The sequence below is a fragment of the Coregonus clupeaformis genome, chromosome 20, assembly GCF_020615455.1.
Source record: "Coregonus clupeaformis isolate EN_2021a chromosome 20, ASM2061545v1, whole genome shotgun sequence".
In the NCBI taxonomy this organism is placed as follows: Eukaryota; Metazoa; Chordata; class Actinopteri; order Salmoniformes; family Salmonidae; genus Coregonus; species Coregonus clupeaformis.
The window spans coordinates 53582233-53605388 of record NC_059211.1 but is presented as its reverse complement, the minus strand read 5'-3'; positions in this window follow the sequence as shown (position 1 = coordinate 53605388).

Below are 23156 nucleotides of genomic sequence, written 5' to 3'. Positions count from 1 at the left end.
ACATAGAGATTTGTTTTCTAAAATTCTTGACCGTCTCAGTCTCTGGACTTGAACCGCATTGAAAACCTGTAGTTTGAATTGAAGAGGGCAGTCCATAAGCGCAGACGAAGGATATTAAAGATCTGGAAAGATTCTGTATGAGGGACGATCTAAGATCCCCCCCAATATGTTCTCCAATCTCATAAAGAGTTTAGCTCAGTGCCATTATCCTCGCAAGGTGAGGTATTGCAAGGTATTGAAAACAGGGGTGCCAATAATTTTGACCCCTATCTTTTTGAGAAATAAATATCACTTTGTAAACAAAATCTCTTTCTCTGAGCAATAGTATTAGTATAAAATAATATTATTTCCCCGTTTTTTGGAGCATACAATATAGCTCAGTATTTATATTTATGTTTATTTTTTGCTCATCTTTATCAAGGGTGCCAATACTTTTGGACTGACCGTGTAAACAGGGATGGAAAGAGTACTGAAATATTCTACTCAAGTAGAAGTACTGTTACTTTAATGAAATGTTACTCAAGTAGAAGCACTATTACTGGTGTAAAACAAACTACAAGTAAAAGTAGAAATTAGCTCATTTAAAAAGTAGAGTGAAAGTAATTGAGTTACTTTTAAAATAAAAACATGAACCTTGATAATTAGCAATTTTCGCTAAGGTTCCCTGAATGTTGTTATACATGATCTTTTCCATGCATTAAATTGGAAAAGGAAGAGAGGAAATTAATGTACAATAGGAACTACGTTTATTTATTTTATGAGTTGCAACAAGTCACATCTGTATGTAGAAAAACTAAGGATTTGTAAAAAATATATACTGTTAGCATTTGGAAGGAAAGGAAGCTAGGAAAGGAAAGGCGGAAATGGAGCTAGAGATGAAAGAAGGAAAGGAATCTAGAAAAGGAGGGAAGAAAAGGGAGCTAGGAAAGAAAACGAGGAAAGAAAACGAATCTCAGAAAGGATAGGAGGAAATGAAAGGGTGCTAGGAAAGGGGGAAAGGAAGCTAGGGAAGGAAAGGGATCATGGAAGGGAAGCTCAGAACAGATAGGGGGAAAGGAAAGGAGGAATGAAGATAGGAAAGGAAGCTAAGAAAGGAGGAAAGGAGCTAGGAAAGAAAATAAGGTAAGGGACCTTTGAAAGGAAAGGAAAGGGAGATAGGAAAGGAAGAAAGGGAGCCAGGAAAGCACAGTAGGGGAGGGGAGGAAAGGAAAGGGAGCTATCATTGGACGAAATGAAAGGGATCTAGGAAATAAAAGGAGGAAAGGGAACTATGAAAATATGAAAGGAAGTAGGAAAGGAAGCTAGGAAAGGAGGAACAAAGGGATCTTGGATAAAAGGAAAGAAAAGGAGGAAAGGGATCTAGGAAAGAAAAGGAGTTCACACATATGTGGTAGGGATTAACTATGGCCGGTAGATGGAGATAGTAGGCTATTGGTTTTAGTGAGAGGTGAATTTTATTTTTTATTTTAGAGTCTTCAAAGTAGCCACCCTTTGCCTTGATGACAGCTTTGCACACTCTTGGCATTCTCTCAACCAGCTTCATGAGGAATGCTTTTCCAACAGTCTTGAAGGAGTTACCACATATGCTGAGCACTTGTTGGCTGCTTTTCCTTCATTCTGCGGTCCAACTCATCCCAAACCTCTCAATTGGGTTGAGGTCGGGTCATTGTGGAGGCCAGGTCATCTGATGCAGCACTCATTACACTCCTTCTTGGTCAAATAACCCTTACACAGCCTGAAGGTGTGTTTTGGGTCATTGTCCTGTTGAAAAACAAATTATAGTCCCACTAAGAGCAAACCAGATGGGATGGCGTATCGCTGCAGAATGCTGTGGTAACCATGCTGGTTAAGTGTGCCTTGAATTCTAAATAAATCACAGACAGTGTCACCAGCAAAGCACCCCCACACCATCACACCTCCTCCATGCTTCACGATGAGAACCACACATGCGGAGATCATCCGTTTACCTACTCTGCGTCTCACAAAGACATGGCGGTTGGAACCAAAAATCTCAAATTTGGACTCATCAGACCAAAGGACACATTTCCACCAGTCTAATGTCCACTGCTCATGTTTCTTGGCCCAAGCAAGTCTCTTCTTATTATTGGTGTTCTTTAGTAGTAGTTTCTTTGCAGCAATTCAACCATGAAAGCCTGATTCACGCAGTCTCCTCTGAACAGTTGATGTTGAGATGTGTTTGTTACTTGAACTTTGTAAAACATTTATTTGGGCTGGAATCTGAGGTGCAGTTAACTCTAATGAACTTATCCTCTGCAGCAGCGGTAATTCTGGGTCTTCCTTTCCTGTGGCGGTCCTCATGAGAGCCAGTTTCATCATAACGCTTGGTGGTTTTTGCGACTGCAGTTGAAGAAACTTTCAATGTTCTTGAAATGTTCCAGATTGACTGACCTTCAAGCCTTAAAGTAATGATGGACTGTCGTTTCTCTTTGCTTATTTGAGCTGTTCTTGCCATAATATGGACTTGGTCTTTTACCAAATAGGGCTATCTTCTGTATACCACCCCTACCTTGTCACAACACAACTGATTGGCTCAAAGGCATTAAGAAGGGAAGAAATTCCGCAAATTAACTTTTAACAAGGCACAACTTTTAATTGAAATGCATTCCAGGTGACTACCTCATGAAGATGGTTGAGAGAATGCCAAGAGTGTGCAAAGCTGTCATCAAGGCAAAGGGTGGCTACTTTGAAGAATCTCAAATATAAAATAGTTTTAGATTTGTTTAACACTTTTCTGGTTACTACATGATTCCATATGTGTTATTTCATAGTTTTGATGTCTTCACTATTATTCTACAATGTGGAAAATAGTAAAAATTAAGAAAAACCCTGGAATGAGTAGGTGTGTCCAAACTTTTGACTGGTATGGCATATTTGGGCCATTTTATTGTGTTCTCCACACAACCTCAAACATTTTAAGCCATCATTGGGCATTATATAGCTATTTTCTCTGGAAATACAGCCATATGAATCCTGTCCTAAGATGGTTGGCGGCCATATTTGAAAACAGCTGCCCTACAGTGTAATAGATTAAATCTGCATTGACACTATACCTAGACATGTTGTGTCATCATAAAGGCATTTTGTTCAAATGGGTTACTTATCTCCCTGCTGGATATAATGCATTCCTAAAGGGATTTTACCTAGTGACATGTACAGGAAATATTTCCTGTCACATTTCCTCAAAGTGACACAGTATATAATATCATATTATATATCATTGTAACCTGTAGACTTCAGGGATGACTTATATATTATATATATATATATATATATATATATATATATATATATATATATATATATATATATATATATATATTTTGTATTTAATACACCACTTTGAAAGTGAGAGTATAACATTTTTACTGTGATTTCTGATGGTCTTTATCAGCAGTCAGTATGAAAATGTATGCACTCACTAACTGTAAGTCGCTCTGGATAAGAGCGTCTGCTAAATGACTAAAATGTAAATTTAATTGTTGCGATCATCAAGGTAAAAGCAAAGACCATGTGGTTTTGGTTGTTCCCCAAACCAATACAAACATTTAGCTACACTACATGGCCAAAAGTATATGGACACCCCTTCAAATGAGTGGATTCGGCTATTTCAGACACATCCGTTGCTGACAGGTGTATACAATAGAGCATACAGCCAAGCAATCTCCATAGACAAACATTGGCATTAGAATGTCCTGTACTGAAGAGTTAATGGGTTTCCATGGCCGAGCAGCCGGACACAAGTCTAAGATCACCATGCGCAATGCCAAGCATCGGATGGAGTGGTGTAAAGCTCACCGCCATTGGACTTTGGAGCAGTGGAAACGCGTTCTCTAGAGTGATGAATCACGCTTCACCATCTGGCAGTCCGACGGACTAATTATAATTATTATAATTATTTTATTTTTTCTGGGGGGGTAGATCAGCTTAATATTGCAGATAGATTGTAACTTCCATCAGACAAATTTTGGTTTGGCAGATACTAGGAGAACGCTACCTGCCTGAATGCATAGTGCCAACTGTAAAGTTTGGTGGAGGAAGAATAATGGGCTAGGCCCCTTAGTTCTTGTGAAGGGAAATCTTAACGCTACAGCATACAATGACATTCTAGACGATTCTGTGCTTCCAACTTTGTGGCAACAGTTTGGGGAAGGCCCTTTCCTGTTTCAGCATGACAATGCACCTGTGCACGAAGCGAGATCCATACAGAAATGGTTTGTCGAGATCGGTGTGGAAGAACTTGACTGGCCTGCACAGAGCCCTGACCTCAACCTCATAGCACACCTTTTGGATGAATTGCTCAACATCAGTGCCCGACCTCACTAATGCTCTTGTTGCTGAATGGAACCAAGTCCCCGCAGCAATGTTCCAACATCTAGTGGAAAGTCTTCCCAGAAGAGTGGAGGCTGTTATAGCAGCAAAGGGGGGACAAACTCCATATTAATGATTTTCGAATGAGATGTTCGATGAGCAAGTGTCCACATACTTTATTATACTTTTATAGTTATTTTGGGATCATGTAGATCCGTAAAAGCAGGCAAATGCATTTTCACCATTTACCTATAGGGAGCGCTACATGCCATCCTGAGGCTTGTTGAAATGGCACTATCAGGTTTTGTTCAGCGTGAGAAATGATACAAGTACGACAATTTTCGAACAATATGGCATTTTTGGGGAGTTTATTTACTGGATTATATATGGTCATAGGCAATGTTCCCTCTAAACTTTGCGCAGCTCCCCGGGACTGCAGTGCAGCAGAAATATCAGCCAGCGAAGAGAAACACGAGATTAAACTTCACTCAAATTTCTAGAGTTTTCCCACTTACTTAAAAATATCAACGTTTCCCTTTACTGTGTGATCGAATCAATTCAATATTAGCCATTTTCAATGCAACATACCGAAACAAAACGAACTATGCAAGATTTAGTATGGGAAACTAACTATGCAAGATATTTTGTTGTAGCAGAACGCATCGGAGTAGGATTCTATTGCATTGACATGCACGACTCAGCCATACTCTACATAGACCCGTGCAGAATAACCAAGAGGCGCTTGTTTTGAGATCAAAGCGCATATCCTGTTCATATCCTTTGCTAGTTAGTGAGTTATTAGCCAAGTTATATATTATTTGTAGTCAGTAATGGAAGAGTGATTGCTTCCTACAATAATTCAAAACGTGTACATTTCTATGTATCTTTAAAAAGCGAGTCTGGTTAAGAGCTTTTTTTTTTGTCTTAAAGGGGCAGTATTGTATTTTGAGACAGGCTTGAATAAGCTAAGTAGCCAATACGCAGAGGTAGCATATTAGCATAATTTGTCTAATTCTCTGTTATAATGGTATGGGAATAATAATGGTTTCTTGCATCAAACAACACAACATTCAGTCACCTCCTTGTCTGAATGACAAGTGGATAAACAGTTTAATGTCAAGCCCTGCATGCTTTTTTCTCTCCTCAAAAGTCATGCAATGTAGGGCTACATAAAAAAAAACATGTATTTCACCTTTATTTAACCAGGTAAGCCAGTTGTAAGTTCTCATTTACAACTGCGGCCTGGCCAAGATAAAGCAAAGCAGTGCGATAAAAACAACAACACAGAGTTACATATGGGGTAAAACAAAACATAAAGTCAAAAATACAACAGAAAATATATGTACAGTGTGTGCAAATGTAGCAAGTTATGGAGGTAAGGCAATAAATAGGCTATAGTGCAAAATAATTACAATTAGTATTAACACTGGAATGATAGATGTGCAAGAGATTATGTGCAAATAGAGATACTGGGGTGCAAATGAGCAAAATAAATAACAATATAGGGATGAGGTAGTTGGGTGGGCTAATTTCAGATGGGCTGTGTACAGGTGCAGTCATCGGTAAGGTGCTCTGACAAGTGATGCTTAAAGTTAGTGAGGGAGATACGAGTCTCCAGCTTCAGAGATTTTTGCAATTCGTTCCAGTCATTGGCAGCAGAGAACTGGAAGGAATGGCGGCCAAAGGAGGAGTTGGCTTTGGGGATGACCAGTGAGATATACCTGCTGGAGCGCATACTACGGGTGGGTGTTGCTATGGTGACCAATGAGCTAAGATAAGGCGGGGATTTGCCTAGCAGTGATTTATAGATGGCCTGGAGCCAGTGGGTTTGACGACGAACATGTAATGAGGCCAACAAGAGCGTACAGGTCACAGTGGTGGGTAGTGTATGGGGCTTTGGAGACAAAACGGATGGCACTGTGATAAACTACATCCAATTTGCTGAGTAGAGTGTTGGAGGCTATTTTGTAAATGACATCGCCGAAGTCAAGGATCGGTAGGATAGTCAGTTTTACGAGGGCATGTTTGGCAGCATGAGTGAAGGAGGCTTTGTTTGCGAAATAGGAAGCCGATTCTGGATTTTAACTTTGGATTGGAGATTCTTAATGTGAGTCTGGAAGGAGAGTTTACAGTCTAACCAGACACCTAGGTATTTGTAGTTGTCCACATACTCTAGGTCAGACCCGTCGAGAGTAGTGATTCTAGTCGGGTGGGCGGGTGCCAGCAGCGTTCGATTGAAGAGCATGCATTTAGTTTTACTAGAGTTTAAGAGCAGTTGGAGGCTACTGAAGGAGTGTTGTATGGCATTGAAGCTCGTTTGGAGGTTTGTTAACACAGTGTCCAATGAAGGGCCAGATGTATACAAAATGGTGTCGTCTGCGTAGAGGTGGATCTGAGAGTCGCCAGCAGCAAGAGCGACATCATTGATATACACAGAGAAAAGAGTCGGCCCAAGAATTGAACCCTGTGGCACCCCCATAGAGACTGCCATAGGTCCAGACAACAGGCCCTCCGATTTGACACATTGAACTCTATCTGAGAAGTAGTTGGTGAACCAGGCGAGGCAGTCATTTGAGAAACCAAGGCTATTTAGTCTGCCAATAAGAATGCGGTGGTTGACAGAGTCGAAAGCCTTGGCCAGGTCGATGAAGACGGCTGCACAGTACTGTCTATTATCGATCGCGGTTATAATATCGTTTAGGACCTTGAGCGTGGCTGAAGTGCACCCATGACCAGCTCGGAAACCGGATTGCATAGCGGAGAAGGTACGGTGGGATTCGAAATGGTCGGTGATCTGTTTGTTAACTTGGCTTTCAAAAACTTTCGAAAGGCAGGGCAGGATGGATATAGGTCTGTAACAGTTTGGATCTAGAGTGTCACCCCCTTTGAAGAGGGGGATGACCGCGGCAGCTTTCCAATCTCTGGGGATCTCAGACGTTACGAGAGAGAGGTTGAACAGGCTAGTAATAGGGGTTGCGACAATTTCGGCGGCTAGTTTTAGAAAGAAAGGGTCCAGATTGTCTAGCCCAGCTGATTTGTAGGGGTCCAGATTGTGCAGCTCTTTCAGAACATCAGCTGTCTGAATTTGTGTGAAGGAGAAGTGGAGGGGGCATGGGCAAGTTGCAGCGGAGGGTGCAGAGCTGTTGGCCGGGGTAGTGGTAGCCAGGTGGAACGCATGGCCAGCCGTAGCAAAATGCTTGTGGAATTCTCGATTATTGTAGATTTATCGGTGGTAATAGTGTTTCATAGCCTCAGTGCAGTGGGCAGCTGGGAGGAAGTGCTCCTATTCTCCATGGACTTTACAGTGTCCCAAAACTTTTTGGAGTTTGTCCTAAAGGATGCAAATTTCTGTTTGAAAATTGACCACCACACATTGGCTGCTATTGTAGGCTGAATGCTACAACAGCTATTCCCATGTTAAAATGTTATGGGATGCATTTTATCCATTATTTTTGATGGTAGGCCACTCTGGTAGGCCTACATTGTGATCAAATAGCCACAGTAGCCTATTTGACCACTGTCTGAAACTGTGGGTACAGCTTCAGTGTTCACAGTAAACGCGCACTGGAAGTTGCACAGAATTTTCACAATGTTGAAGTTTGCGCACAGCAGACTTGAAATTTGCTCAGTGCCAAAAACAATTATAGGGAAAATGGTCACAGGCTACTTGTAGTGATCGAGGCGTGAGCCTAATTTATGCATGAGTGAAACAGCTTTTCAGTATTCACCAACACCAGGGAAGGTAATTACTTGTGTGTGCAGATATGATGCAGATGTATGATGTCTGTCCTACGCACATTTTTCAAAATTAAAAGTTATTGCATGCTGCCATGGATCAAGGTAATTCATGACTTGTTTGGTATATTTCTTCTATAACCCAAAACGAATTAATTAATTTAAACACAAATCAGATTTATTTGACTTATTTGAATACTGTATTGGAGAAGTTTAGCATCTGAATCCATCTAGCCACCTTCCTCCAAAGTCAACATATGCCAATCTAAAGCAGATCAAAGTTAAGCAGTTTATGACTATTAATAATTAGAGCCTTGTCCCAATTAATCAGTAAAGTTGCCTTGTATAACTTTTTAGAAAATTCTAAGTGATAGAAATATTAATGTAAGTAGTATAATATACCAACTCAAGGATTCTATAAGATGCTCAACATAATGTATTTTCAGAGTCACTGAGATTACTGTCACATAAAAGCCATTGGCATTACCTGGACTGGGGGAGACAGTAATTCAGGCTTTAAAGGAAGGAGCATTGTTCACTGCAGTGATGTCAAACCAACATAGCATACGAAGAGATCACTTAGACCAGTCTTTTCAACATGAGTACAGCATGAGGTATTTTATTTCTGTCCTGCTATTCAAAACAATCAACGAGTGCTGCATCAGAGTAAGAATGGATTCAATCATATTCATTCCTCACATAAAACATAAAGCCCTGGCCTTATTATGTGCTGCCCTCTACAATAACTGTTTAAGACTATGGTGCATGGTATCTAAAAAACACACTTTCCCAAAGGGGTTTAATGAACTCTTGTCACGCAGAAATAGGCCAGGGCTATCATGTTTTATGTGAGGATGCCTAACCCAGTGCCCACCCAAACCTCAAACAAATATGGCCAGCACATTGTTCACCGATAGCCGTGTTTTGTTAATCTTGCTCCCCCTGGCAGTCCTCCACTGGCGCTGCAGGGTGATCTGGTATGCGTGGTCCCGGCCGGACTAAAACCCAAAACCCTGGTGTTGCTAACAACATGTTCAACCAACTGAGCTAAACAGGACAAAACTAAACAAATAAAAACATGGAGACATTTTCATATATCAAGTCAAAGGAGATTAAAACGATAGTCGACCCACTTTGCATTGTCAAGCAGAGAGCGGTGCCATAAAGAACTCAGTTGTTCTGTATTATGTTACCCCTACCTGCAACAAAATGAACATCTGGGGACAATACAGTTTGAGCCATTACACCTCCAAAACAACTAATAGTTTTATCCCATCTCATTTCAGAAAGGGCCCTACTGGATATTTGAGCCAAGGTGGTACTCAAAACCAATAGAATGAACTATAGGTTATGGGCCTAAGTTGTAAAGAGATTAGGCAATTCATAGTTCTCCTCTCTTGTTTTCTTCTTTAATGAAACATTAGCTCTGCGGAGTCAACACGGTTGCATAAGACTCCACCCAGTTAATTATATATGGCACCCAAGTCGTTTCCATGATGATTACTGTGTACTCTACTCCTTCCTGTTCGAGGCGTACGACTACGTGTCCTCGCTGAGAGGGCCTCGTCAAGCTCCAATCACAGCCTGGTATAGCCCCAGCTCCCCCACCTCCTGAACAACAAGCTCACCCACAAGCTCAGCCTGGACCACCTCCAAGAGTTCTTCGACACTGTAAAGACCTCCAGTGGCACTTAACTACTGTATTTGGAACTGGAGCCACTATAAATATATAATTTTACCGGCCGACTACTTGTTTTCTTTCCTGTTCTAAACAAATACCATCAAGACCTCCAGTGGTGTCAGGTTACATACCGACTGCTGTTGGTCCACTGTCCATCAGTTCACCTCAGCTTATAAGAGAATAGAGTTTCACATTTAACATTGCAACCCTGAAGGAATGGTGGAGGAGGCACTCTACTTTACACGAGTTACAAAGCAATAATATCCTAATAGAGTGGAATATTCCACAGCTAATCTTTTGGTATGTAATAACTGATAACTAATTATGAGCAGATATTTAACACAATGAAACTGTTTGAACCTCAGAACAGCCCCCCACTAGCCTGCCAGCTTCTAAGAAATACACACAAAATGTTAAAATACAATAGCTCAAGAATTTCTGCATTAAAATATCAGTCTGTTTGGCTGGGTGGCAATCAAGTGCCGATTGAGCAATTTCTGTTGTCCCCTCCAGAGAATGGACAGTTTGATGAGCTGGTGATCCCTCTTCTCTGCATCAGGGGGCATAGTGTACATCAACAGTGTACGGATATCATCAGCCTGAGGAAGGAGGAGGATGTGGTCAGAGGGAGAGTTACTGGGTGATAAGGGCTTTCCCTAGCCATGTGTGTCAAAATATATTTGATGGGAATTATTGTGAGCAGACTACATCATTGTCAGACAGTTGTGCAACTAGAAAAATTTAACACATGCATACATTCACTATGTCTACCATTCTGAGCAAAAAACTTATGAGAGCTCTCTTGTTTATGTTGAGAATCAGAGAATACTGATGGGAACACTTTTCATTTGACATCTTTATGTTATCTACTGTTAGCACTAGCAGAGGAAGGATGCGTATCGTGGCCAGGTCAAGTGCGGTCTGTCTCTCCTACTTCTTCATGATAGGGTCAGTTCCGTGGGCCAGCAGTAGAGCACTGTGACACTCTGGCTCCATGGACTTTGATTTTGAGCCAGGGTTGTTCATTTTTCATTTAGGGTGTATTTCTATGTTGGATCTAGTTGTTCATTTCTATGTTTGGTTTTGTTGTTGATTAGTCATATGACTCCCAATCGGAGGTAACGAGTGTCAGCTGTCGGCTCGTTATCTCTGATTGGGAGCCATATTTATACTGTGTGTTTTCACATTGTATTTGTGGGTTTTTGTTCCGTGTTCAGTCGTGTACTGTTGGACTTCACGTTTCGTCAGTGTTTATTGTTTTGGTTAGTGTACTTTATCTTAATAAAGTCATGTTCACTCAACGCGCTGCGTATTGGTCCGCTTCCTCAGACGATCGTGACAGAAAAACCCACCACAAAAGGACCAAGCAGCGCGTCCAGGAGCAAAGGGTCTGGACATGGGAGGAGGCGCCGGGTCAGGAGAGAACGTTGGTGGATGTCCTCCTCGGCTGGGGACATATTACCCAGGAGGAGGCCGTCCGGTACCGGAGGGCGATGAAGGGGGAGAACCTGGCAGGAGAGGAGCAACGGCATCGGCAGGGCCATCGTCGGAAGGACGGGAGGCAACCCCAAAAAGTTTTTTGGGGGGGGCACATGGCTTGGGCGGCTGGGCAGCAGGAGGCTGCCACAGGGCTGACGGAGGCAGAGAAGGGGCGAATTCAAAGGGCAACCAGGTTACGGGGGTCACTGGCCAAAGTAGGGAAAGGAGATGTAGAGGCACGGCGAGGGGTACTGGGGTGTATTACCAGTCCGGTCCGGCCCGTTCCAGTTCCCGGGGTAGAGCCAGTGGTGTGTGCCTCCAGTACGGTCCGGCCTGTTACGACCCCTCGCACCAAGTGTACGGTGCGCGTCTCCAGCCCGGCTCGGCCTGTTCCTGTTCCTCGCACCAGGGATACGGTGCGCGTCGCCAGCCCAGCCCGGCCTGTTCCTGCTCCACGCACCAGGGATACGGTGCGCTTCGCCAGCCCGGCCCGGCCTGTTCCGGCCACTCGCACCAGGGATACGGTGCGCGTCGCCAGCCCAGCCCGGCCTGTTCCTGCTCCACGCACCAGGGATACGGTGCGCTTCGCCAGCCCGGCCCGGCCTGTTCCGGCCACCCGCACCAGGGAGACGGTGCGCGTCGCCAGCCCAGCCCGGCCTGTTCCTGCTCTCCGCACTAGGCCTTATGTGCGTCCCCAGGGTCCAGCATGCCCTGTTGCTGCTCTCCGCACTAGGCCTTATGTGCGTCCCCCAGGGCCAAGCATGCCCTGTTGCTGCTTCCCGCACTAGCCCTGAGATGCGTGTCCTCAGCCCGGTACCTCCAGTTCCGGCACCACGCATCAGGCCTACGGTGCGTCCCCAGGGCCAAGCATGCCCTGTTGCTTCTCCCCGCACTAGCCCTGAGATGCGTGTCCTCAGCCCGGTACCTCCAGTTCCGGCACCACGCACCAGGCCTACGGTGCGCCTCAGACGGCCAGAGTCTGCCGTCTGCCCCTACGGGGCCTGAACTGTCCGTCTGCCCAACGCCGTCTGAACTGCCCGTCTGCCCAACGGCGCCTGAACTGTCCGTCTGCCCAACGCCGTCTGAACTGCCCGTCTGCCCAACGGCGCCTGAACTGCCCGTCTGCCCAACGCCGTCTGAACTGTCCGTCTGCCCAACGCCGTCTGAACTGCCCGTCTGTACTGAGCCTGCAAAGCCGCCCGTCTGCCATGAGCCTTCAGAGCCGTCCGCCAGACCGGAGCCGCTAGAGCTCTCCGCCAGACAGGATCAGCCAGAGCCTTCCGCCAGACAGGATCAGCCAGAGCCTTCCGCCAGACAGGATCAGCCAGAGCCTTCCGCCAGACAGGATCAGCCAGAGCCTTCCGCCAGACAGGATCAGCCAGAGCCTTCCGCCAGACAGGATCAGCCAGAGCCTTCTGCCAGACAGGATCAGCCAGAGCCGTCCGCCAGACAGGATCAGCCAGAGCCTTCCGCCAGACAGGATCAGCCAGAGCCTTCCGCCAGACAGGATCAGCCAGAGCCTTCTGCCAGACAGGATCAGCCAGAGCCTTCTGCCAGACAGGATCAGCCAGAGCCTTCTGCCAGACAGGATCAGCCAGAGCCTTCTGCCAGACAGGATCAGCCAGAGCCTTCTGCCAGACAGGATCAGCCAGAGCCTTCTGCCAGACAGGATCAGCCAGAGCCTTCCGCCAGCCAGGATCCGCCAGAGCCGTCCAGCCAGGATCCGCCAGAGCCGTCCAGCCAGGATCCGCCAGAGCCGTCCAGCCAGGATCCGCCAGAGCCAGCTAGTCAGGTACTGTCCCTTAGCCCGGTGCTGCCCCTTAGTCCGGTGCTGCCCCTTAGTCAGGTACTGTCCCTTAGCCCGGTGCTGCCCCTTAGTCCGGTGCTGCCCCTTAGTCCAGTGCTGCCCCTTAGTCCGGTGCTGCCCCTTAGTCCAGTGCTGCCCCTTAGTCCGGTGCCGCCCCTTAATCCAGTGGGGTTTAGTTGGGGGGTGGTCATGTGGAGGGGGCTACGGAAGCGGATAGTGACTAAGGTGGGGTGGGGACCACGACCTGGGCCAGAGCCGCCACCATGGACAGACGCCCACCCAGACCCTCCCCTAGACTGTATGCTGGTGCGCCCGGAGTTCGCACCTTTAGGGGGGGGTACTGTGACACTCTGGCTCCATGGACTTTGATTTTGAGCCAGGGTTGTTCATTTTTCATTTAGGGTGTATTTCTATGTTGGATCTAGTTGTTCATTTCTATGTTTGGTTTTGTTGTTGATTAGTCATATGACTCCCAATCGGAGGTAACGAGTGTCAGCTGTCGGCTCGTTATCTCTGATTGGGAGCCATATTTATACTGTGTGTTTTCACATTGTATTTGTGGGTTTTTGTTTCCGTTTCAGTCGTGTCACTGAGGACTTCATGATCGTGGTTTATTGTTTTTGTGTTCGTGTGCAGTACAAATAAAGTATGTACGCTCAATCCGCTGCGCTTTGGTCTGCTCCTTTCTACGATCGTGACAAGCACACAGCGGAGTACGGCCCTTCTGAGCCGCCTCGTGGAAAGGGGTGAAGGCCCACTTGTCTGTGGCTTTCACACACACACACACACGTTGAACTTGATCAGGAGGGCCGCAATGCCCACGTGCTGTAGAGGAGAGACAGAGGAGAAGTGACAGAGAAGAGAGGACTGGAAAGACAGGGGAGAAGTGACAGAGAAGAGAGGACTGGAAAGACAGAGGAGAGGAGTGACAGAGAGGAAAGGAGCGAGAGACGACATGATTTAACCTCATCATGACTTGCCCAAAAACTGATGACATCCAAGCTGTTACATATCTAGACTTTCCACAAGGTCACTTTCATCACATTGTGGGTGTTTTTCCATTATATGTGCTGTACGGTTTTCTGTAAGGTTTTGTAAACTAAACAATCATACAATGTCTTCTAAAGCCTGATGACACCTAAGCTGTTATATATCTTAGGCAACAAGGTCACAGCATAGGTATTCTGTGTGCATTGTCTATGTTATTAAAAACCTTATGGCAAACCGTACAGCATGTAAAACGTCTTCAAAGGCCTGATGTAATCTTTGTTGTGACTGACCCCATATTAGGCATCATTGTGAAAAGGGATGAGGCCTCCTTTGTCCTGTGCGTTGATGTCAGCCCTTTGCTCCAGGAGATACTCTGCCACCTCCAGGTTGTTGTAGCCAGCTGAGGTGGGAAACAAGAGGAATGCCAAAATAAAACTAACAGTCTGCCTAACAAAAAACCTTAACGCAAGATCTTTCTGTAATGGCCGTCAAAGTAAAAAAAAACCTCCACATTTCCCAAAGTCCCAGGGTTTGATGACCTGGCTGTCATCGTTTTATGCATTTCTGTTTGGGAGTAGGTGTCTAAAAAGGTATGTGTGCTGTCCACATTTGCCATGAAATTAATTGAAGTAAATTTTCAAAAAAAGAGTCCTCAGTAGTCTATTTTGATTATGAGTTTTGTTTTCACATACACATGAAATTACATCATGCATGACATATCCTAAGACATACTGTACAAAACAGTTATTGTTGAATAGGCGTAACTAAGCTATTCACAAGTTATAACATGGCTGGTTGTGTTATCTTCAGGTTATGTCAACCAGAGCTCTTTGAACGCAAATTCATTTTCATGATCCATCCAAATATAATAGCTGATGTTAATTGTCATGATCCAATTTGTGTCAGATAGAATGCACATTTCGTGGAATACTAGTGCCATGATGAAGTAGCAGTTTCTGGGGCAAAGAAGGCTAGTTTCGACATCTGACACTTTGGGTTCAGATACAGTAATGGTTTGGAGTGTTTATAATGTGGTTAGACATTTTCAGAATGTTCTATAGCAATGTTGACACAACAAAACATGGATGACAATTATGTCAATAACTGCAATAATCTATTTAAAAAATGACCTTGGAGAATCGACTACGATTAAGGAAAGAGTGATAAAGGGTCTACATTTCAAAACAGAGGATCAACTCTTTTAAATGGTACAACACTTAATAAAAAAAACAATTAAGTGAGTGCCCTGCCACAGAAAGTTGAGGTTACAAAAAGTGTAGGTTAGAGAAATGTTACTGTACTCAAATTCACAGAAAGGGCTCTGGATACAAGGATTGATAGTCTGACATGCAAATAGGAGTTATAAAGATATGTTGAATGCAATACATTTTGTATTTACAAATGTTTGTAAAGTCATAATCTAGTCTAGTCATAATCTATTACAATCAGTGGCTAATGGCTATATCATAAATGAAGGCCCTACAAAACCTTCCTTAGTAGTCTATTTTGATTATGAGTTTTGTTTTCACATACACATGAAATTACCATGCATGACATTGCCTATGACATACTGTACACAACAATTATTCATGTTGAATAGGCGTAAACTTTTTCATCAATGCTTATGCATTCATATTTACTCACATGCATCACAAGTTATAGCTAATACATGGCTGATTGTGCTATTTTCACGTAATAGCAACCAGAGCTCTATGAACGTGAAAACATTTTCTTGATTAATCTAAATATATTAGCTGACGTTAGTTGTTGTAGTATATAGTACCGCACACTTATACCACCATTGACAAGCGCGTAGTAATACGGGGTTGTCATGCAGTCGGAAAGTGGTTCTGGTCTTGAAGCTATCGATGAATGAATATGTAATCTGCGGTCCACTAATAAACTTAATTTGGTCCTCTGTAGCTCCGTTTTTCTTTTATTTTTTCTTTTATTAGTTTCTTTTCATTTTTTAAAATTATTATTATTATTATTATTTTAGTCATTTAGCAGACGCGACTTAGTTAGTGAGTGCATACATTTTTTCATACTGGCCCCCCATGGGAATCCATCCCACAACCCTGGTGTTGCAAGCGCCATGCTCTACCAACTGAGCTACACGGGACCAGTTGGTAGAGCCTGGCGCTTGCAATGCCAGGATAGTGAGTTTGATTCTCGGCACCACCCATACGTAAAAATGTATGCAAGCATGACTAAGTCACTTTGGATAAAAGCGTCTTGTTATATTGTTATTTTGTATTTAAAGTCAAGCTTCATTAGTCATCTATATACAGTGGGGGAAAAAAGGCCTGTAATTTTCATCATATGTACACGTCAACTATGACAGACAAAATGAGAAAGAAAAATCCAGAAAATCACATTGTAGGATTTTAAATGAATTTTTTTGCAAATTGTGGTGGAAAATAAGTATTTGGTCACCTACAAATAAGCAAGATTTCTGGCTCTCACAGACCTGTAACTTCTTCTTTAAGAGGCTCCTCTGTCCCCCACTCGTTACCTGTATTAATGGCACCTGTTTGAACTTGTTATCAGTATAAAAGACACCTGTCCACAACCTCAAACAGTCACACTCCAAACTCCACTATGGCCAAGACCAAAGAAATGTCAAAGGACACCAGAAACAAAATTGTAGACCTGCACCAGGCTGGGAAGACTGAATCTGCATTGGTTTGAAGAAATCAACTGTGGGAGCAATTATTAGGAAATGGAAGACATACAAGACCACTGATAATCTCCCTCGATCTGGGGCTCCACGCAAGATCTGACCCCGTGGGGTCAAAATGATCACAAGAACGGTGAGCAAAAATCCCAGAACCACACGGGGGGACCTAGTGAATGACCTGCAGAGAGCTGGGACCAAAGTAACAAAGCCAACCATCAGTAACACACTACGCCGCCAGGGACTCAAATCCTGCAGTGCCAGACGTGTCCCCCTGCTTAAGCCAGTACATGTCCAGGCCCGTCTGAAGTTTGCTAGAGTGCATTTGGATGATCCAGAAGAGGATTGGGAGAATGTCATATGGTCAGATGAAACCAAAATATAACTTTCTGGTAAAAACTAAACTCGTCGTGTTTGGAGGACAAAGAATGCTGAGTTGCATCCAAAGAACACCATACCTACTGTGAAGCATGGGGGTGGAAACATCATGCTTTGGGGCTGTTTTTCTGCAAAGGGACCAGGACGACTGATCCGTGTAAAGGAAAGAATGAATGGGGCCATTTATCGTGAGATTTTGAGTAAAAACCTCCTTCCATCAGCAAGGGCATTGGAGATGAAACGTGGCTGGGTCTTTCAGCATGACAATGATCCCAAACACATCACCCGGGCAATGAAGGAGTGGCTTCGTAAGAAGCATTTCAAGGTCCTGGAGTGGCCTAGCCAGTCTCCAGATCTCAACCCCATAGAAAATCTTTGGAGGGAGTTGAAAGTCTGTGTTGCCCAGCGACAGCCCCAAAACATCACTGCTCTAGAGGAGATCTGCATGGAGGAATGGGCCAAAATACCAGCAACAGTGTGTGAAAACCTTGTGAAGACTTACAGAAAACGTTTGACCTGTGTTATTGCCAACAAAGGGTATATAACAAAGTATTGAGAAACTTTTGTTATTGACCAAATACTTATTTTCCACCATAATTTGCAAATAAATTCATAAAAAATCCTACAATGTGATTTTCTGGATTTTTCTTTCTCATTTTGTCTGTCATAGTTGACGTGTACATATGATGAAAATTACAGGCCTCTCTCATCTTTTTAAGTGGGAGAACTTGCACAATTGGTGGCTGACTAAATACTTTTTTCCCCACTGTACCTACCTAGTCAATGAGTCCTCCAGTCATAAGAATCCACAACATGGTCCGGTTTCATCATTTTGTCGAGCACAAACAATAGAGTTAACGTTAGCATAAAAACAGGTGCCAAGCTAGGGGAGAGGCTATAGGGACACGCCTGGTGCCCAAATTGATGACGTATGTCGAATGGATTCGGTTCAGTCAATTGTCCTGATGAGCCCTTCTCAGCTAACTAGTTTATGCTGGGTAGCCGGCAACAACGGCATGGCGCGAGTTAAAACTTGTAAAAGAAAGTGTACTATTGGTCACCATCTGGAATCTGGATGTCACAGTACTGCTGCTCAAAGGGGAGTATTTGCGCTGCAAGCCGGAAACACAACAACACGGGGCACAGTGTGTCCTTCGCACCCAAGTCCCGCTTGCCGAGCACTGCTGTCCTGCAGGAAATTAACAGGGAAGTAGCTAGGTAGTGTGAAGCTAGACAAAGAGTCCTCACTGCTGTGTACATGCAACACTCCATGGGGAAGATACAGGGTCAAATGCCTACCCTTCAGGATCAAATCATCGAGAGAAGTGTTCCAGCAACACAACTGTGACACATTCAGAGACATCGAAGGTGTTCACACCATCGCAGATGACAAGATCATCGCTGCAGCCACAGAGCAGGAACATGACAAGATAATACAAAATGTGATGGAAAGAGCTGAGCAGGTCAACGTGAAGTTCAACAAGGAGAAGATACAGTACAAGGTGAGCATGGTCAAGTTCATGGGCCACGTGATCACACCAGATGGCATGAAAGCAGATGAAGGGAAGGTGTGAGCAATAGCTGAAATGCAGCCACCTGCTGTCAAAGCAGCACTGCAACGACTGCTGGGCATGACAAAGTATCTGACAGTACATCCCTGGTGAAGCATCACTCACAGCACCACTACGACAGCTGCAACGCAAAGACATGGCCTGGCAATGGCAGTACGAGCACCAGGAAGCTCTGAAGAAGCTCAAAACAGCTCTGATCCATGCTCCAACACTGAAGTTCTTCGATCCACAGAAACAACTCGTCATACAGACTGACGCATCCAAAGATTGAGTAGGGGTGTGTCTACTACAAGAGGGACGACCGATCGCCTACGCGTCAAGAGCACTGACAGAAACAGAACACAACTATGCCCAAATAGAAAAGGAGCTGTTAGCCATTGTGTTCTCTGCCAAAAGGTTTCACCAGTATGTGTACGGGGTGAAAGTGAACGTACAATCCGACCACAAGCCGCTAGAGTCCATACTCAAGACGTCACTGGGTATATCACCATCCAGACTCCAGAGGATGCTCCTACAGCTGTAGAGGTATGACCTGAACGTATCCTATACACCTGTGAAAGACATACTGATCGCCGACACGAGTGGTCGTGGAGAGTCAACATACAGAGACTGATGAATTCACAGACAAGAAAATAATCTACACTCTGGAGGTAACAGACACCCTGTGTGAAGACATGCTGAAACAGCTCAGTGAGTCAATACAGAAAGACAACACATTACAACTGCTACAAGAGGTCCACAGCAAAGGTTGGCCACAACAGAGAAATCAGCTCGACCCAAGACTGCATCAATACTGGTCATTCAGACACACATCGGCAGTACAAAAATGAGTTCTGCTTGCAGGAGTCAGAATCATCATTCCCAAAACAATGAGAACAGTCATGCTACAGAAGCTTCACGTCGCTCATCAAGGAATGTAGTGCACAAAAGCTCATGCCAGGAAACACCTGTATTGGCCTGGGATGACAAGAGACATTGAATAAATGGTTGAAACGTGCACCACATGCCAACAGTATCAGCCCAAGAATCAGAAAGAGCCCCTACTCTCACATGACATTCCAGAGCTCCATTGGCTGAAAGTGGCTGTAGATATCTTCGAGACCAGGGGTCAGTCTTACCTGTTGATTGTTGATTACATGTCCAAGTATCCTGAAGTGATGAAAATTAAAGACAAAACAGCACACACAGCCAATCAGCAGAATTAAAGCAGTGTTCGCTAGAAATGGCATACCAAGAAAACTTGTGTGCGACCACGTTTCATTCGCAAGCACTACAATTAGAAGCTTTGCAACAGCCTGGGGCATTAAACTGACTCATTCAAGCCTTGGCTATGCACAATCTAATGGACTGGCTCTCCCCAGCACAGATCCTCATGGGCAGAGTACTTATGAGCACTCTTCCAAGCTCCAGCAGAGTCCACCAACATACAATACCACACCACAAGGTATCCAGACAACGCTGCAGCATATACTGTGCAAGAGTGGCAAGACAATCTCTTAGAAAAAATATAAACTATTGGAACCAAGACTTTAAAATAACTGATACTGGCACAAGATGGAGGGAATGTTGGAACATAACTAACGGAATTTCAGTTAACTAAAATGTACTGTTAATCCAGTATAAACGAATGTTAAGAATTTATTACACGAGACAAAAGAACACAGAGTTAAATGAAATATCTGTTTATGTTTCACGCTGAATAGAAACATTAAGTTAGTATGTTCTCTTTTTATGAAATTATATTTGACAGTTTCAGTCATTTGTTTATTCAGCAACAATTATATTTTTCATGAATGTTTATTGATATCCTTAAGAGTGAAAAGGGGGTGTAGTACCGCACATTTATCCTACTAGTGGCAAGCGCAAAGTAATACTGGGTTGGCATGCAGTCAGAAAGTGGTTCCGGTCTTGAAGCTATCGATGAATGAAAATGTAATCAGTTTGTGTCAGATAGAATGCACATTTCGTGGAATAATAGTGCCATGAAGTAGCGGTTTCTGAGGCAAAGGCTAGTATGTCTGACACATGCAAACCATTAATGTTAGCACTTAGCTGGCTAGTTCCAGTTCACAGGAGCCAACATTTATAACATAAATGTAGACTAGAAACAGGCCAAGTCCTGGCCATTCTGCTGCCCTAGGCGAGACCGCCCTCCTCCTACACGACCGGCCAAACGAAAATAATTCTAGTAAGCAAACAATGATGCTGAAAATACATCTAAAAGGCATATATTCCACACAAAAGGGCTTTATTGCAGACAGAAATACTCCTCAGTTTCATCAGCTGTCCAGGTGGCTGGTTTCAGACGATCCCGCAGGTGAAGAAGCCGGAAGTGGAGGTCTTGGGCTGGCATAGTTACACGTGGTCTGCGGTTGTGAGGCCGGTTGGACGTACTGCCAAATTCTCTAAAACGATGTTGGCTTATGGTAGAGAAATTAACATTCAATTCTCTGGCAACAGCTCTGGTGGACATTCCTGCAGTCAGCATGCTAAATGCACATTCCCTCAAAACTTGAGATATCTGTGGCATTGTGTTGTGTGACAAAACTGCACATTTTAGAGTGGCCTTTTATTGTCCCCAGCACAAGGTGCACCTGTAATATAATATAATATAATAATAATATAATAATATAATATAATAATATATAATAATATAATATATAACCTGTGTAATGATCATGCTGTTTAATCAGCTTCTTGATATGCCACACCTGTCAGGTGGATGGATTATCTTGGCAACTGAGAAATGCTCACTAACAGGGATGTAAACAAATTTGTGCACAACATTTGAGAGAAATAAGCTTTATGTGCGTATGGAAAATGTCTGGGATCTTTTATTTCAGCACATGAAACATGGGACCAACACTTTACATGTTGCGTTTATATTTTTGTTCAGTATATTTTTCCAGACGTTGAAATCAGGTTCATTTCCGGTTCTGAATAAAAGTTGAAAAGACATATTGAGTAGAGTACATTAGAGTAAAGTAGGGTACAAATACGACCCATGGGGTGGCCCAGCGTCGTCCAGGGTAGGGGAGGGAATGGCCGGCAGGGATGTAGCTCAGTTGATAGAGTATGGCGTTTGCAACGCTCGGAGAGTACGACCCTGCCTTACACGGGAAGCGGCACAGGTCCTAATCCAGGCACTTGTCATCTCCCGTCTGGATTACTGCAACTCGCTGTTGGCTGGGCTCCCTGCCTGTGCCATTAAACCCCTACAACTCATCCAGAATGCCGCAGCCCCTCTGGTGTTCAACCTTCCCAAGTTCTCTCACGTCACCCCGCTCCTCCGCACACTCCACTGGCTTCCAGTTGAAGCTCGCATCTGTTACAAGACCATGGTGCTTGCCTATGGAGCTGTGAGGGGAACGGCACCTCCGTACCTTCAGGCTCTGATCAGTCCCTACACCCAAACGAGGGCATTGCGTTCATCCACCTCTGGCCTGCTGGCTCCCCTTCCTCTGCGGAAGCATAGTTCCCCCTCAGCCCAGTCAAAACTGTTCGCTGCTCTGGCACCCCAATGGTGGAACAAGCTCCCTCACGACGCCAGGACAGCGGAGTCACTCACCACCTTCCGGAGACATTTGAAACCCCACCTCTTTAAGGAATACCTGGGATAGGATAAAGTAATCCTTCTACCCCCCCCAAAAAATTTTTTTTTTAATAATAATAATTGTAAAGTGGTTATGCCACTGGCTATAAGGTGAATGCACCAATTTGTAAGTCGCTCTGGATAAGAGCGTCTGCTAAATGACGTAAATGTAAAATGTAAATGTTGTGGGTTCGATTCCCACAGGGGGTATGAAAAAAATAAAATAAAATAAAAATAATGTAAGTCGCTCTGGATAAGAGCGTCTGCTAAATGACTAAAATGTAAAAAATGGAAAATGTACAATACAGTCAATGACTGTATATATGAATGGACAAAGCCATCGATCACGTGACACCATTCACTTCTATGTGAAGACTCAATAGTTCATTGAAGCCAAATTAAAGTTGGTTAAGATGGCGTCTCATAGAAACATAACATGCGTAGTTTGAGCTACATCAGGAAGTGATGTTGCAGGCTAGCTCAGTGCTGCCCCCTCTCATTGAGTAACTCAAGTTAAAGGTCGACTGGGGTACTGCAGGCTGCCATTAGCAACTAAATTATCCTTACATTTTCTGTGTGAGATTTTAAAATAATCGGTTCAAGGACATTAATCGGATTAGATTAGATTAGTTTATTAGTCACATGCACAAGATGTAATTGCAGGGTACAGTGAAATTCTTACGCTCCAAGCTCCAACAGTGCAGGTCAAAAAGCGAATCTGGTGTATCAGAATAAATTATTGGTCCCATGATTGTCTTCCAAAATTGTTTTTATTTACACAAAGATTGACCACGAAGATTGATATTTTTCCATTCACTATAATGGGGGATCCTGTTTTCTGCTAACAATGTCTGCAGTACCGCAGTCTACCTTGAACGTCTGTGGTTTCAATGAGAGGGGGCAGTTGCTCTCCCCCG